Source organism: Pyrus communis, chromosome 15 (assembly GCF_041283825.1).
Source record: "Pyrus communis isolate YQ-2024b chromosome 15, ASM4128382v1, whole genome shotgun sequence".
Lineage (NCBI taxonomy): Eukaryota > Viridiplantae > Streptophyta > Magnoliopsida > Rosales > Rosaceae > Pyrus > Pyrus communis.
Genome location: NC_142579.1, coordinates 22,788,467 through 22,799,456, shown reverse-complemented (window position 1 = coordinate 22,799,456; position 10,990 = coordinate 22,788,467). Strand labels below are relative to the sequence as shown.

At 38.7% G+C, this 10,990-nt stretch overlaps 2 long non-coding RNA genes across 2 annotated transcripts; one reads left to right on the top strand and one right to left on the bottom strand.

Moving 5' to 3' along the window:
- Positions 1-1,170: 1,170 nt before the first annotated feature.
- On the bottom strand, positions 1,171-3,681 carry LOC148690712 (uncharacterized). The gene is made up of 2 exons (XR_015957292.1): positions 2,348-3,681; positions 1,171-1,835 (listed from the first exon to the last, which is right to left on the bottom strand). It is a non-coding gene; the product is annotated as an uncharacterized LOC148690712 (long non-coding RNA).
- A 1,402-nt stretch (positions 3,682-5,083) lies between these two features.
- On the top strand, positions 5,084-5,807 carry LOC148690711 (uncharacterized). The gene is made up of 3 exons (XR_015957296.1): positions 5,084-5,245; positions 5,329-5,493; positions 5,594-5,807. It is a non-coding gene; the product is annotated as an uncharacterized LOC148690711 (long non-coding RNA).
- The last annotated feature ends 5,183 nt before the right edge of the window (positions 5,808-10,990 follow it).

Genomic DNA, 10,990 nt, shown 5'->3' with positions numbered 1-10,990 from the left:
AAAAGAATAAAATTACGACAAACATAATTAATTTAAAATTTGGTGAAAACTCCCTTAATCATATACCCAACTACGAAACTGAAACAACAATATAAAAAATCATTCATAATTTTAATAATTTTTTCCTATTTTTCCTGATTTTTTTTTAATGTAGATTATTCTTAGCCAACTGAAATTGGACGCACCAGATTGCGCCACGTGGCTTAACAATAATATTTTTTATTTTTTACGGTGGGAAATCCAACGATCGAGATCCTTTGACTATTGGAAATCCAACAGCCCATAACTCGTCACATTAGCTATCCATTGAAGGGTTTTGTGATATCTGTTGCAGCGGGGCCACTGCTGCAGTGGTTGTCGAGCCACTCTCCTTCTAGGTGTGTGTAACTTGACATCAAAAAAATTAAAATATGCTCTGGTATCAGCATGACGTCATGCTAATGTTAGCTTGTCCGAAGGTAGTAAGTCGGACTTAAGAAGGTTGGCATCTGGGCTTGCAGGACTTGGTCCACCACTTCCCCTGATTTTATGGACTGCTGGAGAAGGTTTTTTTGGGTTGGAGGGCAACATTGTTGCCTTGACCCTTGCCTTCCACCAACCGGTGAAAACGCTCTTAGAAAGATGGTACAAATATGTGGTAATAGTATTTTTAAAATTTATAACCAAACAATATTTAGGTTGATGTTTTAGCCAAAATGGTCCTTGAGATTGGTAGAACTTCTCACTTTGATTCATAAGATTTAAAATCGATAAAAGTGGTATCTGAATTTGTCCACCGTCAATCATTATGGTCATTCCGTGAAAAAAATGTAAGCTAAATAAGACGAAAAATACAAAAACACTCTCAAATTTTGTCAAATTATTTTGGCCCATTGATTATTAAAGTGAGGGGCATTTTTTTGTCATTTTTGTCCTTCTTTAATAGAGATTTTTATGGAATGACCAAAATAATTAATAGTCGACAAACTTAGAGACCACTTCTATCAATTTCAGATCTCAGAGACCAAAGTGAAAAGTTATGTCAATCTTAAGGACCGTTTTGGCTAAAGTACCTATTTGGGTACTGTTAAAGCAAAAAATATCACATGTAAGCCTAAAAACGTCTCAAAGCCCAAGCCAAGAGTAAATACATGCGAAGGCACAAAATTGAGAATATTTACAATCACGCCATGCTAATAAAGTAATAAGTTATGGGAAGAATGTTTGTATTATCACACCAAGCACATGCGTATTCACCGCGTCAAGCTTTGACACCACATTGTTGTCGTTTACAAATCATGCAAACTACGATACACGTTCATGTAAGCCCAAGCCAAGTGTCAGAGCTTGTCAAGTGGATAGTGATGTGGATGGTCACTAAACCAAGTCCCACAGCATATGCCCCATTGTAGGCCTATCGCGAGTATCTTTCGCAGACATTTCTCAACCGCCTCACTAAACCAACCACAATTGAACCCTCCATTATCTCCCACCACAACAGCAACATTTGTACTCTTTGACATTTGATATCGGAGCTGATCCCTCCATTATTTCCAACATTTTCAGTCCATTTTGAAGGGCTGTTCTATTATAGACTCTGTCCTAGCACCTACACTGACGTTAATGAGTTCACACTCATCTGAATTCACCACGAAATCAGAGTAGAAAGGGGAATCTAAACCACCAAAGTTGCCACTTGAATACAGGTTAAATACTACATTACCAGGTTCACCTGGTCTTTTAATGTCGGTAGGAATGCTAGACACCTTGTCCGGGTTTTCACTTCTTTGACATCAGTAGGTATGCTAGACACATTGTCCCAGTTTCTCCATCTTCTGTCAGTATCCGGTGACTTCCTGCCCGTCAACATTTACCCTTTTAAGTTGTATGCAGAACTAAAGGGAAACTACGGCTGTAATTCTCAAGGTTGAGGAGTAAAAGATGATGCTTGAGGAGTAAAATATATTTTTAACAAGCCAGGGTCACTGCCGAGAAAGAACTCCTCTGTCATAGGAGACTGGCTACTATTCTTAGCAGAGACATTACTCAAAGTTTGAACTCAGAATTTGATACATCAAAAACTGCTTGAAAAGCCGAAACATCAAAAACAGCTACGGACGGATTACTTAAGGAGGAAGAGAAAAGGAAGAAATGCAGGCGTGCAAGGAAAGTCTCTTTTCCAGTGATCTCGAATTCATAGCAGGATTGTTGCCCAAAAATTCTATCTGTATGCTGGAAGTTCATACTCTCTTTGCACTCAAGTTCAATATCCCTCCCCGTAAATTTGAGTAATTTCATCGAATCAAAATCCCAAATTCCTAAACGAGAAAAAAAAAAATTAAAAAAATAGAGGTGAATTTGAAATTACCTGGTCGAGCAACCCAGAGAGATTGATGAAGAAGAAGAAAAAGGCTTGCTGGAGGCTTTGATGGCGTTGGGGTCGGATGAGAGGTGGTGGCTAAAAAGCGATGGCCAACATAATCTTCTTCACCTCATCCCTGAACTCTTCCAGATCCACCGTCCCACTATGGTCGCTGTCGAACTTGTCAAATATGGAGTCGTACAGCTGCGTCAGCTGCTCCAGCGGGGTGCCCATGTCGATGCCGAAGAGGGACTCGAAGGCTTTGCGGAGCTCCGACCGGGAGAGAACGCCGTCGCTGTTGAGAGAGAAGGGAGGGAGGGTTGTTTGGGGGTTGCAGGGGAGGTGGGGGTGGGGTGGATTTTTGGATGAGAGGGGAGGTGAAGAGAGCGGAGGAGAGGGAGGTTGGTCGGGGGAATGGGGTTTCCGGGTTTCAGGTTTTTATTTTATTTTATTTTATTTTAAATAGGGTAAACACGTGGCACAAATATGGAACGGATTAATGGGTTAATGGATGGAAAATATAACAGATGTATTATATTAAAATAAAATATGAAAGTGAAATGTTTTGAAGATATTGTATGATATTGTAATAGACCTTAAAGCTAAGGTGGTAAAGTGTAATTTACCCTATTTTGTGGTTGTTGTTTAAATTTCGGGGACGAAATTTCTATAAGGAGGGTAGGTTGTGATAGCCCGTCCCGAATTAACATTTTCATATGTGTGAAATGTGTTTAATTACCCTAAATCTTTATTAAAGTTGGACGGTTTGTTTGATTGTGTGGAATGATTAAAGACAGGGCACTGTGCATACACGGGTTGCACGTTTCTTCTCCTTTTTCTTTTCCTTTCCGTGACTTCCTCAAACCTGTTTTTCATTCTTCCTTTCTCCCCGTCAAGCTCTCTCTCTCTCCCTCACTCTCAAACACACGGCAACAACACCAATTCTTCAAAACTTCACGGATCGACGAAAATAAAATCACCATCTTCTTCGTTACGACAATACAAGTCCAACCATACCAATTTCAGGTAAGAACTATAACGTTTTCACGTCGAAAAGACGAACTCCGGTTTAGGTACTATTCATCAACTTTTTATTGGTTGATTTTTAGGACTTTTCAAGCTTATAGGAAGCTTCTTGAGGTCCTAAGGAGGCTTGGAGTAATTCGTTGGAAGTTTTTGGACGAAAAAAACACGGAGAACGACAAGTTCAAAGTTTGGCCGGAGCTTTCGAGGCTTTTTCCAGCGAATCCACGGCGAGTTAGGGGTCGAGGGGATCATTTTCCCAAGAGAACTTGTCTACATTTATTACATTATTAGGACCCACCTGGGTATTTAATGAATTAGAAGCAAAAATTAAAAATTAAAAACGAAATGATTATCCAAGAGGGTTGTAAAGAAAAGATGCTCGTAAATGAAGTTATGCTAATGTCAAACAAACACAATTTTACCAAATCAAAAATAAAAAACCAAACACAATTTAATCCAGTTTATAACTTTATTACCTCAAATTAGCATAAGAAAAATTGATTGGGAAAATACTTACCTAGGCACATCATCTTCCTCAAGACAGAAGTTACTAGAAGAAGAAGAGGCAAATGCTGAAACTAGGTAATGCCAACATCATTTTAATCTCGATGAACGTGTACATTTGCTACAACGAATGTGCTACCATATGCAACCAAGTTCAAATTATCATTTTTTGCAGTTTAAATTAGTTTACAAAATCCACGGTCAAGTTCAGTAAAACTGCCTTTTGAAAGCCCAAAGACAGCCTTTTAGCCAAAAACTGATGAAAAAGAATCTCCTTGTATGAAGCTTTGCAAATTTTAAGTCTTTACCCCCAGTTTATTCTAATAGGTGCCTAAAAGCCAATTAAACTTTGCGAATAGCCAAATAATAGAGAAAGAGTAGGAATGACATATCCTTATGTGTCCAAGTGACATGTTCTTTCTTGCAAACAACAATCCTATTCGGGCCACTTCAACATGTGGACCCGTTTCAACGTAATTTCCTGGCCAAAAGGCCCCATTTTAGGCCTATCTAATTTTATCGACCTCAAGTGAAAAAAAGGATGTCAATCAAAATTCTCTCTAAAATATAAAGTAATGCAACATTTACCACATATTTGTATAACCACTCATGAGTCTCATCTCTAATCATATTAGTTTTATGGTGTTGGTGAGTCTTACCTCTATGCAATATTTACCACATATTTACTACATGTGTTGGTGAGTCCTACCTCTATTACTTTAGTCATTGAATTTAATCACATTAGATCATAGTCGCTTGATTTAATGTGTTTATAAATATAAAACTAAAAAAAATACACATACATGGTGAGCTAGCTCCACTAACCCGGGAGGAATCCTGGGCTAAATTTTCCCTAGAAATGAGTTTTTGGTTAAAACTCGTATTTGCCCCAAGGGTTGGAGCAAGTTGTGGTAAGTTTAGAACCTAAAATTTGAGTTTTACTCCAAGGGTTAAAGTAGGTCTTACTAACTACTCTGAATAGTAGTTGCCTTTGTGCACCTCCACCAGTTTGAAAAGGGCACGGTCAGTAAATGTGACAGCCCGTCCCGAATTAACATTTTCATATGTGTGAAATGTGTTTAATTACCCTAAATCTTTATTAAAGTTGGACGGTTTGTTTGATTGTGTGGAATGATTAAAGACAGGGCACTGTGCATACACGGGTTGCACGTTTCTTCTCCTTTTTCTTTTCCTTTCCGTGACTTCCTCAAACCTGTTTTTCATTCTTCCTCTCTCCCCGTCAAGCTCTCTCTCTCTCCCTCATTCTCAAACACACGACAACAACACCAATTCTTCAAAACTTCACGGATCGACGAAAATAAAATCACCATCTTCTTCGTTTCGACGATACGAGTCCAACCATACCAATTTCAGGTAAGAACTATAACGTTTTCACGTCGAAAAGACGAACTCCGGTTTAGATACTATTCATCAACTTTTTATTGGTTGATTTTTAGGACTTTTCAAGCTTATAGGAAGCTTCTTGAGGTCCTAAGGAGGCTTGGAGTAATTCGTTGGAAGTTTTTGGACGAAAAAAACATGGAGAACGACAAGTTCAAAGTTTGGCCGGAGCTTTCGAGGCTTTTTCCGGCGAATCCACGGCGAGTTAGGGGTCGAGGCAGGTATGGATATGTTTGTCTCTTCAATACCTTCATTTTGATATAAAGTACGTCGAAAATGGTTAAGAAATGAAGAAGTTATGACACTTTGAAGTTTACCCAGAAATTCCGGCAAAACACCCACCTCCGGCGAAACCAGTCCGGCGACGCGAGGAAGAAGACGCGTGCGTGGGCAGCGCGTATACAGGGCGCGTGAGAGCTCCAAATTGAGTTCTAAAAATTGTCACGTGTTCGTGAAGTCGTGTAGATCACCGTGGTATATTCATACACCCAAATTGAGCAACGTATGAGAAAGTTATTGACGAATGTTTGTGTATGTGCGTTTAAATGATGATTTTATAATTATTCTTTTATAGGTGAAACTTGTACGGACGACAAATGTAACCAAACTAGGTGTGAGGGTTACGAACCGGCTACTTATCAATAAGTGGGCAGTTATTTTCAGTATATATATACGTATGCTTGACGTATTTTCCAGAAAACGTATTTTTAAAAGAAATACGAATTAAATATCCTGTCATATATGCATCATATTTTAATATGTGCATTACCATAATTATGCATACTGTTGCATGGTGCTGAGGAAGCCAAGGTAAGCTACATTTGACATACATTTGATATACATTTGTTATACATATGAAATACGTTTGGAATACGATTGAAATACTATGGAAATACAAATGAAATATGATTGAGATATGATTGGAATATGATTGAGATATGATTGAAATATGATGAATTATACGATTGTGATATGATTGAAATATGATTGAGATATAATTAAGATACGATTGAGATATTATGCTGATAACGATCATGAGATATGATTGAGATATGAAGAATGATATGATAGAGATGTGATTGAAAGCTCATAACCTGCACCCCCGGTGTTAGTGCTCCCGCCCTAAGCAGGGCACAATCCTTCACGTGATGTTCACCTGCCGCACCATATGCTCTTCTTGGATCCAAGCTAGGTGCACAGGCCTGTCGTACAGACCACATTAGGTGGTTCCGACTCGTAGGTGACCCGCGATTATTCGCACAGCCTTCACGTGATCGTAGCACTAGAGCGTATATATATACGTTACACCCAGGCCTGTTGTACATACCACTTTAGGTGGTTCCGACTCGTGGGCAGGTTCAGTTGTTCAGTTATTGAGTTTGAGATTTGAGCTTTATATGCAGCCGTACAGGTCACGTTAGGTGACTCCGGCTGCCAGATGTTATGATATTGATGTGATTTATACCTGAGCACTTGCATATCATTATGAGGCTTTTACATGGCACATTCTTAAGCATGATTGGTATACCTTTGAGCATGTTTGGCATATTTATACATACGTATATATGTTCATTTTCTGGGAAACTATACTTGTTTTACGGCGAGGGGTTAGTATATTTAAAGAGAAAAGAAGGTTCTGAATAAGTTTGTTTTGCTGACCCACTCAACTTTGTTTTGCGCCCCTCCAGGTTTAAGATATCAGAGCTTGGTGGCTACGAGGAATCCAACGATGTTCTGACAGAAAGGACAAAAATTAGGACTCACCTTTGGGTGTTTCATCTTAGAAATTGTATCTTTAAAGCTTCTGTACTGTGTAAATGGTTACGTCACTCTCACGTGACGGCCAGCATACCCTCCTTCGGGACGGGGTGTGTCAGTTGGTATCAGAGCTCTAGGTTGCAGTCATGTATATCTTAAGAAATTCCTAGTGTCTTCTGTCAGAACTTTACCGCCTCGTAGAGAGCCACGTCGTTCAGATAAGCCTAGCTTCCCCGGTATAGCTCAGTTAAAGGAAACTAATACTATTGTGATTCAGTCACTTAGTCAACGGATTCCTTTTGAGATTGTTTATAAGTTGAAACTGAATCACTTTATGGAAAAATGATGAACCTAAGGGAGCAAAGCGATGACTTAATCATTTGGAAAAGACGTTTTGGATTATGCAAGTTAAGGAAATCTGTCTTTTGAAGGTAAGTCAAGACGACTACCTGGTTTCTGAGTATTGAGTTGCATCCAGGTGGAGACTGGAGTCTTATATGATGTCACCGGAGGAAACAGCTGATTGAAAAAAAAAAAAAAAAAAAAGAATTGTTTAAAGAATTGGTTAAGAAAAGGTTTATTCCTCCGGCATATATGGATGATAATAAGCAAGAGTTTGCGATTTGAGACAAGGAAAGATGACGACGAATAAGTATTATAGAAAGTTTATGGACTTGCCTTATTACTATCCGGATGTTGTTGATAATCCGGCAAAGATGTCTCGTCGTTTTAGGCTGGGTAATAAGAAGAAGTGGCGTTCTTTGGCGACCACTACCTACTGTACTTATTACAAGGAGTTTTACGAGATTTTATTAAGAATTAAGGACTCTGAGATTATGTCCAGCGATAATGATGAAGAAGAATAAAGGAATGGGAATTAGAGGAATGATGACAAGGATAAAGGCCAGTCATCTCGAGAACCTCGAAAGATTCGGAACTTCAAAAGAAGTGAAGCTAATTCTAGTTCTTTTGGCAAAGGTTTTAATGCCATTGACCAGAGGCAAAGTGATAGATGTATTGGTAATCCCAGATCTCAGAGACAAGGTGATTTTGGTAAAGGAAATGTACTTTTGTGATGTAGGTACAATAATGGACACCTTTGAGAATGTAGGCGAGAAAGCAGTGGACGCTTTACAAGTGGATAGATGGGACATAGAACTGCAAATTATGTCCAAAGCCAACAGAAGCCCTAGCAGTCTTCTTTGCCACAACTAGAGCCGATCCAGCAAGTTCCTGGATCTATTAATTATGGTCAGTTAGGCCGTGGTGTACATGAGCGAAGTATTTACACTAATAGAGGTTGTGGGAAACGACAACAAGCCCAGGAATGTGTTAACCACACATCACTGCAAGATACTCAGAATTATTCGGATTTGATTAGGAGTACGATAATTATTCTTAATGACTTAGCTAGAGTCTATTTGGTAATAATGTAGAAATTTTATGTTATTAATGTTATTGCCTAGAAAGTAGTAAATAAACGCGGTTGAGACGTGTGTATGTATTTCCCAATGAGTGGCAAAATAGTAATATTACACCCTCGAGAGTTGTTGCTTACTTATCGAGACAAGGATGATTTATCAGTATTGCGGGCTGCAGACCGTAATATTAATAATTTATTTGTGGATTCGTTAAGCAAGTAAACCGGTAGGTTATCCTATGTTAGTATCGTACTTATTCAGAGTGCTCAGTAATAGTAGAGTATGTATTGATGCCAGCTACTTTTGTTCCATTAGATTGTGGATTTTGATGTTATTCTAGACATAGATTGGTTACTTTATAATCGTGACAAGATAGATCACTACGGGAAACCAGTTATTTTCCATCGGTCTGGATGACTAGAGATTACTTTTGTAAGTATGCAAAGTGGAGTGAGGCATGCCGTTATTTATGCTGTGAGAGCAAAGAGATTACTATCAAAAGGCTGCCAAGGATACTTATCTCATGTGGTGCTAAATGATGTCACTTCTAGTAGTGTGGAAGAAGTGGGAGTAGTCAAACATTTACCTGACGTTTTCCCTGAGAATTTACCTGGATTGCCGCCAGTCAAAGATGTAGAGTTTACTATTGATTTGTCTCCAGGTACAAACCTTATATTATAGAATGATGCCTTTTGGACTAAGAGAATTGGAAATTGGTTGATAAAGGTTTTTATTCAACCTAGTACATTACGTTGGGGGAACCCCAGTTTATTGGTGAGAAAGAAAATGGATGTTAAGGCTGTGCTTTGATTATAAGCAGTTAAATCGAGTAACAATTGAAAGCCGTTATCCGTTACCTCACATTGATGGTTGTTTGATCAGCTTCGAGGTGGTTGTATATTTTCCAAGATTGACTTGAGGTCTGGATATTATTAGTTGAAGATTATCGGTGAGGATGCCCTTATGATAACTTTCAGGACTCGTTAAGGTCATTTCAAGTTTTGGTGATGCCATTCGGAGTGACGAATGCATCTACTACTTTATGAATTTGATGAATGAAGTATTCCAATGATATCTAGACCGATTTGTTGTTGTTGCTATTGAAAAGATTGATAAGACTAGAGCAAAGTATGCTAAACATCTTAAATTGGTATTGCAAAGATCGAGGGAACGTCGATTGTATGCTAAGTTTAGCAAATGCCAATGTTGGATGAATCAAGTAGCATTTTTGAGATATGTTATATCTGCTTCAGGTATTCAAGTGAATTCTTAAAAGGTAGCAGAAATTGAGAATTTAGAACAACCATGAATCGTGATTGGGATTCGGAGTTATCCTAGCTTAACAAGCTATCATGGACGGTTCGTGAAAGATTTTTCAGTCATTGCCTTGCCATTGACGAGAAAAGAGGTTAAGTTTGAGTGGGATGATAATTATGAGTAAAGGTTTCAACAGTTGAAGTATTCCTCACTCATGCACGTATTTTAGTACTCCCAGAAGATAGTGGTAATCATGAAGTCTTTAATGATACTTCTTTGATTGATATTGGATAAGTGTTAATGCAGCAAGGAACGAAGGGGAAAAATGAATGATCCCAAAGTTTGAGAATCGGAATGCATGTTTATACAAGAGAATATGACGTACATGCCTAATGATGTGGAATTAAAGAAAGCAATTTTGACGATGTACACTGTTCAAATTCTGCAATGCATCCCGGAAGTACTAAGATGTAGCATACCATTAGACCATTTTACTATTGGCCAGATATGAAAAGAGAAATTGCAGAGTATGTCAGTTGGTGTACAATTTGTCAGCAGGTCAAAACAAAAAGGAAGAAACCGTTTGGTTTAATGCAACCACTTCCCGTTTCACAGTGGAAATAGGAAAATATCACTATGGATTTGTGTACAAGCTTCCTCGTACACAAAATGGTTATGATGGCGTTTGGGTGGTTGTAGATCGATTTACTAAGTCAGCGCACTTTATTCTAGTGAGAGAAAAGTATTCTCTGAATAAATGGGCTGAGCTGTTTATCACTAAGGTGGTGAAGTATCATGGAATTCTAGTAAGTATTGTTTCGGATCGAGATCCTAGATTCACTTCTAAGCTCTGGACAGCTTTTCAGGAAGCACTTGGTACGAGATTGCTTTATTGTACAGCATATCGGAATGACACTGTTATGAAGCTTTATATGGAAAAATCGTGTCGTACACCTTTGTGTTGGTCAGAGGTCGGTGAAAGAGTTTTGGTGGGCCCTGAGATAGTGGAGGAGACTACTCAGAATGTTCAAGTAATTAAGTCTAACTTGAAAGCTGCCCAGGATCGGCAGAAGAGCTTAGCAGACGTGCATGCTACTGATCGAGTATATAAGGTTAATGATTAAGTATTCTTGAAGCTATCGCCTTGGAAAGGAGTAGTAAGGTTCGGGAAAAAGGGTAAGCTGAGCCCTAGGTACATCAGACCTTATCAGATCACCGAGTGAGTTGGTGAGGTTGCTTACAGGCTTGAGTTGCCTTCAGAGTTTCTAAAGTGCATAATGTA